This window comes from Hyaena hyaena, unplaced genomic scaffold (genome assembly GCF_003009895.1).
Source record: "Hyaena hyaena isolate Hyena2069 unplaced genomic scaffold, ASM300989v1 scaffold_729, whole genome shotgun sequence".
NCBI classification, from domain to species: domain Eukaryota; kingdom Metazoa; phylum Chordata; class Mammalia; order Carnivora; family Hyaenidae; genus Hyaena; species Hyaena hyaena.
Window position 1 is genome coordinate 39270 of NW_024081361.1, and position 7544 is coordinate 46813.

The window sequence follows — 7544 nt, forward strand, 5'->3', positions numbered from 1 at the left end:
TTTCCCATTGGCCAAGAGCCTCCCTTCCACTAGACCGTCAGAGCAGGTGTACAGGTGTACATTGTGTACATGCAAGACACTGCACTCAATGTTCTGCTGTTGATCTCTTGAAAATCTTCATAACCTTTGAACAACAGACTGCACATTTTCATTTTACATGAGGCCCCCAAAAGAGGTAGCCAGTTTTAGTTAAGAAACTAAGGTTTTGCCAATTTTTCCCAATTATGTAGGATTTTTTCCATCTTTTGCAAGTGATTAATTCTTTAGGATAAGAATCTTTAAACCATGATGCATACCCTCTATAAAACAAAAATTAGAGCAGATTGCAAAGATACTAGCAGACGGGAAAATTAGGCAAAAAATGGTAAGCCTAAAGTGATTCCGTTAAATCTTTAGGCATTTAATACTGATCAGCATATGATCATGTGTCAAGAATTAGGATTTTTGAAAGGATCAATTAAATCCTTTCTCCTGAATCTTCACACATTGCTTCAACCATTTAGAGGGAGTGATTGCTCTTTTCATGTTGAGAAAAGGATTGTGGCTGAACAATCCTGAAAACTTGATGTGGGTGAAGATGCCAGTTCTCTGCTAAATAACTTGCATCCTTACCCAGACATTTCTCCTGCCATCCCTTGATAGTGAAATCTTATCAAACTTTATATTACTGAATAATAATAATAATAAAAATAAAAACAACTTTATATTACTGCTCAGTTCTCTCTTGGGATGGTTTGGCAAAAAGATCCAAGGAAGAAAATTGAAAAACTGTGTATCTTCGTATTTTATCCATCTTACAGTATATATTAGGACAGTAATAGAGAAAGTGTTTGCTGGGATTATTTCTAAAACTGATGTGGATATTATCTTTATTGGGAGTGTACACATAAAAGAATATCACTCCATTAACAGTAAACATAAGAAATTTCTGGGGGAAAAGCTTCTCTTCCCCTGGACTAAAAGTAGAAGTATTACATTTATTTGAGTAATAATCCTACGGCTGCTGTGCACCTCTACTCCGCTGTGATCTTTTCTTTTCCGGCCTCCTGTAATACTGACTGCGGACCAACACGTGTTAATCTATTTACTTACTCATTGATAAAACAAAAGTATCAAGTACCTGCTAAATGTTAGTCATGGTGTGGGGGGAAGAGGAAGGAAGCACGTATTTTACTACTTAATCATTATTAGTCCTTAGTTTCAAATGTATGTATTTGGACTTCTTTGGTGATAGTAAAGCATTTAAAGACAAAATGTGTCTTACACACTTTGGATTGGGTATTGAGAACAGAATACACTCCATAAAAAGTTCCTGGGTAGAATTCAGTTTGGAACAAAAGTAGAGTTACTTTCTGGTGTACCCATATTAAGAACTCAGGGGGCGCCTGGGCGGCTCAGTCAGTTAAGCATCTTGACTTTGGCTCACATCATGATCTCACAGCTTATGAGTTCGAGCCCTGCATCGGGTTCTGTGCTGACAGCTCAGAGCCTGGAGCCTGCTTCAAATTCCATGTCTCCCTCTCTCTCTGCCCCTCCCCTGCTCTCACTGTCTCTCTCCCTCAAAAATGAATAAACATTAAAAATTTTAAAAGAACTCAGAGGATAGGAATTAGGGAAGAAAAAGGGTTGAGATGGGCACAGACGTGTGTTTCATGAAAGGTAGAAAAACTTGCCTGAGTGAAACCAGAGGGTTATTTTAGCTGAGCCCCTAATGGCAGAGAAAAAGAAAGAAAAATACTAGTGGAGAGTAGAAAATGTTAAGTATGTGAAGTGAAAGATTCTGGAGTTCTGAAGAAAAGCTTTAGCTGTGGAAATGAAAAAAAAAAAACATTTCAGAGTTTTCTGAAAAAATAAATTATAGGTTGTAATTATGCGGAGTGTTCTAAAGTCAAACAGAGAAGGAAGATGGCATTTCTAGTAATTGTTAGAATAAAGAGTAAGGAAAAGACTCCATGGTGTAATGTTCCTCTTTTGTCAAAGATGTTAGAAAGTTTTAAGAAAAGTTAAAGTAGAAGAAACAGAAATAAAACAAGAAGCCCTAGATGCAGTGATGTCATTGAAAAAAAAATCATACTCTAATTGGATCATTGGCTTTGGAGGGGTCTTCATGCCTATTTAGCAATGTCCCCACACCTGGCTGAACAGCAAAATCACTGAGTGAAATTTTGAAAGCAATTCCAATATCTCTCACCTCCTACAGTGAATCTTTCAGAAATAGAAAGGAGGTGAGTTTGGCACAAGCTGTTATTAGTGAGTCCTTTTTAGTCCCTAGTAATTACCCTGTTCTCATTCTTTTTCTCCTGAGTTTCTATAAGCCATCTATTTAATGATTTATCCAGCAACTTAAAATTCACTCTTCCACTATTTTTTAAAATGTATCTCCTCCCCTCCCCAATCACTCCCCAGCACTCTTAAAACTCGGGCTGTTTGTCTAGGCCTACGCTTCTGTAATCCCCATGTCTTCCAGGCTTCCTCTGAGCTCACCACAAAAGTTCCATGGTCCTGTCTTCCAGTTCCTTCAGTGAACTTGGATAAGGTTCATTTGGGCCTGGAGACAGGAACCTAAATAAGGCAGCTAGAGGCTCCCTTGTAGTCTTGTCACCTCTCTCAGGCTTCAGTTCCTTCTTCGTCTGTTGTTTTGTGGCTTGGTTTGAAGATCATTCCCACTGATAGGGAGGGTGGGGGCAAACAGAATGCTAACAGTTTCTGTTCTCTTTTACTATCATCTGCTAATACTATAATATCTGCCCCAAGGGGAATGTGAATCATTCCTTGCATTCACTCTAAACATACGTTAACAATTCCTTTTATTGTCCTCTGCATTTTTCTCAAGCTTGAGCTCATTCTCAGATTTAACCCCTCCTTACACCGTTCTTAAGCCAATCCTCTTTGTATCGGTTTCTGATAGTGTGCTTTTTCTCCTCTGTTGTATCCTTCCTGTGCCATCAGCCACATGCCATTATTTATATCCCCACATCCTCCACTGTATTTTAACTCATCCATATTAAATTTTCAGTTTTTATTGTCAACGTTTCATTATTGGGCATCTCCTCACTTCACCCTTAAGCCATCTTTTTGTCTTAGACTCTGGTCATGGGACCGTATCATTTTTTCCTCTGAACTTTCAGAACTTTGAGTCCTCAAATCTTGAGAAATACAGTCGGTGGCACAGCTTGCTTTAAAATTAGAAAAAATGTCTGGGTCCTCCCTAGGCCTGTGGAATCTGAAGCCCCCAGAGTGGCTCATAGAATCTGTGATTAGTAAGCTTTAATGATTAGAAATGACTCTACCCAGCCATTCTTTTTCTGACTCTTAGGAACACCAAGTAGCACTTTCTTTGAAGTTTTCCATCACTTCAATGTTGCTTTGTTGGTAATTCCTCTCATTAACCCCTCCAATTTCTGAAAGACAAAATTGTCAACAAATTAATATTTCATCTGTTGCTCTACTTTTAAGAGAGTACAAATTTTGAAAATAACTTGAATTTTTCTAAACACTATTATATCTTGCCTCCATGATAATGACATGAAATATTATGTATGTCCCCAGTCTGGTGAGGTTGTCTGCAATGTATTTCCATTAGAGTCCTTCCATAAGTGTTCAGTTTTCTTTCTTCTTCTTTTTGGACTGAATGCAAAGAGTTGACAGAACAGTAATCCTCAGTTCACATCTCTGTCATTTACCTCCCTGTCCTTGTTTGAGTTTCTCTCCCCTCCTTTTATCTTCAATCCATACCCCTGTTCTCATCTCCTCCACACATAGTTACTATAAAGTGCTTAGTCTATATCCACAAACAATTAAATTTGTCTTGTCTAGCTATTTTTAATTTACAGAAATGATATTTTGCTCTAAATATCATTGTTTGCTTTTTTCCACCCAGCGGTTTTTAATATCCATTTTAAATAATTTTATATCAATCTAATTTGTTCCCTTAATTATATTTTATAGTATGTATATTCTTTTATTTCTGTATCCACTAATGATGGACATCTAGGTAGCCCCCTTTCCCACCCGATGGTAGTAAAAAACATCCTCTTCCATACCTTCTAATGACCTGAGGAAATTTCTCTGGCTCAGAATCATGAGCTGTTGAATGAACTCTTTACTAAGTACTGCCAGGTAACATCACCAAAATCACGGTGTTGATATATGTTTCCCTCTCCTAAGGTCTTCACCTGTATTTGGTATTATTATCCATCTTTCTAAATTTTATCATTCTAATCCATATCAAGTTGTATTTCATTGTGTTTTAATATGGATTTCTCTCATTGCAAGGGAGTTTGGCCATCTTTTTATATGCTTACTAATTCTTAAGGCTTCTCATTCTGTAATTTATTTATTTATATCCTGTGTCCATTTTTTTTGTTGGATTTCTTCTTTATTCTTTTGGGTTCTCCTATACTGATTCATGGTCCTTTGGTATACATACCTCATAAAGCTAAAAAACCCTTAATTTTATACTAGTCCAGTCCACTCTTATCATTTTCAATGATAACCAATTCCGGTTACAATTTGGGCTTTTAGGCTCTTAAGAAATCTTTTCCCACTCCTGGGTCACAAAGATATTTTCCCTCCATTTTCTTTTATTTGGTTGATGTGCTTACCTTTCATACTTTGGTCTTTAATCTATTTACTTTCTACTTTGTGGTTTATAACATAATGTAGGGATGTAGTAATCCAGCTTGATTTTTTTTCCCCTTAACATAATAAAGATGTTTTCTCAGCACCAGCCACTGAAGAACATTGTGCATTTCCATGAGGATTGTGATGCCCTGGGACAACATGCAGTGCAGTGGTCAAGAGCGTGGGCTCTGGGGCCTGACTGAATCCCAGCTCTGTCACATGCCTGCTTTGTGACATAGGCAACTACTTAATAGGACTCCAAGTCACAATGAGGAAGAAATGAGATGTTCCAGGCATACTGAAAGTACTCAGCTCTTGTTGTTATTTATCCATGTAAACAACATTGTTTATTATTGTTGTATATATTCTTCTACATACGTGAGTCTAGTACAGTTTTATTATTCTGTACTCAGTTTCATTGATATCTTTTTTTTTCTTGTGCCAGTATATGTGATAACTGTGTCTTTCTAATATGTCTTCTATACCTTCCTCATTCCTTTCTCCTCCTTTTTTTTTTTTTTTCCTTTTTGCTACCCTAACCCAAGATCACCTCAGTTTTGCAGACTGAGAAAGTTGATTTTGTCCATGTTTCCTTAGGCGGATATAACTTGGACAACTGTTCTAGGGAATGAAAAAAAAAAACCTTAGAGGAAATTGCTGCATAAAGCAGATTGCCAATGTAATGTATTAATTTACAGTGAGATATCGTACTGCCAACCAGACCTGGGAACTGGGTTTTCTTGATTACCTGCACATTCTTCTCTGCAGGAGAGTATGTTAGCAAACCATTTTAGAGTCAGGAGCTCATGGGACCAGAGAAGGTGGTAGATGGAAGATCTAATGTCATCACACCATATAGTTCGAGACAGATGCATGCTATAAAATAAAGTGCCCATAGTGGAGATATACCTACTTACCTGCCAAGTTGGGCCAAAAGCTGTAGAGTTACCCTGACCACTTCTTCCTCTGGGCAGCGGCGAGGACACACTGATGGATTCTTCTTTGTCCATTCCACTCTCCGCTCCCGCTCATGCATAGATTTCAGCAGAACACATTATTTCTCTCCTCAGGTTTATCCACACCATTGATTAAGCCTCGACCATCTTTCCACATTCCAGCTACACACACCTTGATTAGAATTCTAGACCCTGGATTTCATCCTGCTCCTTAAGGTAACATCTTCAGATAACTAATCTCATCTAATGCAAGTAAACTTTACTAGTTTAACTAGAAGAACAATCCTTTTTCTGAGTGCAGGAGATTATCCATTGCCCTATTTTGTTTCCTGCATGTCATACATCACGGCCACATAGAATCAGGTTTGTTCTATATGACTGCTTTCCACTCTCTCCTTTCAAGTTCTCTCTTACCCACTAATCTCCCAAACACATTCTCTGTAGTGTCCTTTAGTTGACTCTACCCATCTTCCTAGCCCTCCCCACACCTCAAGCCAGTCTCACTCTGTCTTAAATTAGTGCCCAATCTGGTGGCACTTAGCATCTCAGCGTTGGAGAGACAAAGAATTGTGATCTTTAGAGTACTAATTTTTTGAGGGGTTCAAGCAGCTAGACCTTTTCTGAATGCATTTAAACCCATTTGCTATGCATAACCATTGTCTAACCTACGACCTTGGGCATGTTTGCAGCATCAAAATTTATTTACAAAGATTCTTGAATAGAAGAAGCTGGTGACAATGAAAAGCAGCCACTCCTGATTCAGATATTTTATATCAATTGTTGTTCTGACTTGACACACAAAATTGAGTCACAGCCTTAAATATAGGTATTGTTATACAATTAATGTCAGAATAAAATAATAGTCTGCTTTGTTTTGATTTTCACATTGCCATTGTATTTATAGCTATTTATTTCCATTGTTCAATCATAACTTACTTTGACTTCGTGTTCAATAGGTTGTGCAACAAATTTACAGTTAAATAACATTATGTCTCATCTCAATCAGTCATGCTGCCGTAATTCAGGTAAACAGACAATAATGAAGTAGACACAGCACAGAGTGTGTATTCTGTTCCTCAGAAAGCATCTTGAGAGGCTCAGGTTATAAAGGAAAATACCCCAACCCCTTTTGTGATTTTTTTTCTATGTCATCTGTATTTGGACATTTATAATCTCGTACATAGTCCATTAGACATAACCAAGATCTGTAATTTTAGTCACATCAGTAGCCTACATTTATATACTTTTAACTTGTCAAAGTAGTCACCTTCATTAGCTCACATGAGCTAGTTTATGTGACATAAATTCAAGAATGGATTATTATTGTATTTTGAGATTGGGAAAACAAACAGTAGAGGGGAATAAGAGGCCTGCCTGTGCTTTCCCAGCGTTGAAATTAGAAGCCAGCTTTTCTGACTTCCGCCTTTCCACGGTGCCTCTATGCCTCTATGCTCTATTCCTGATGGTGGCGCTCTTCTCTCAGAAAATGCTATGACTCCTGTGCACTGCTGGGCCATGTTCAAGACAGCATTAGAAACGTCTAGAACCTTCCTTGTAAATACATATGGGTGAAATAGGCTTCCTTCAAGGATTGACACTGGGGGAGTCAGCAGTCTCTCTAACCCTTGCCAGAGTTCTGGTACTTAGGATTTCCACAGGGCCCTCTCCTTGCAGCCCAGGAAACTGAAGGTACTGTTAAGGGGCTGTGTTCCCTGCTGAAGTGAATACAAGGAGCCCTCGGCAACAGCTAACAGTGTACCTTGTTATGCCTTATGATTACCTGAAGCTCAGCCGGGACCTCGGGGACTAGGAATTCAGAAGGATTTAACAGATGTCAGGGCATCACAAAACTTCCAGAACAGAGAACTTTTTCCTAAAGGGCCACTATAGTGGGATGCCTTGACAGAAAGCCCAGGCAGTACCAAGGTGAGCATTGGAGAGAAGAGGGCTGCCCACCTAATTTCA

At 38.4% G+C, this 7544-nt stretch overlaps 1 long non-coding RNA gene across 1 annotated transcript; it reads right to left on the minus strand.

Annotated features, from left to right (window-relative positions):
* Positions 1-2790: 2790 nt before the first annotated feature.
* Positions 2791-4802, minus strand: LOC120220826. The gene is made up of 2 exons (XR_005525667.1): positions 4605-4802; positions 2791-3401 (listed from the first exon to the last, which is right to left on the minus strand). It is a non-coding gene; the product is annotated as an uncharacterized LOC120220826 (long non-coding RNA).
* Positions 4803-7544: the final 2742 nt, after the last annotated feature.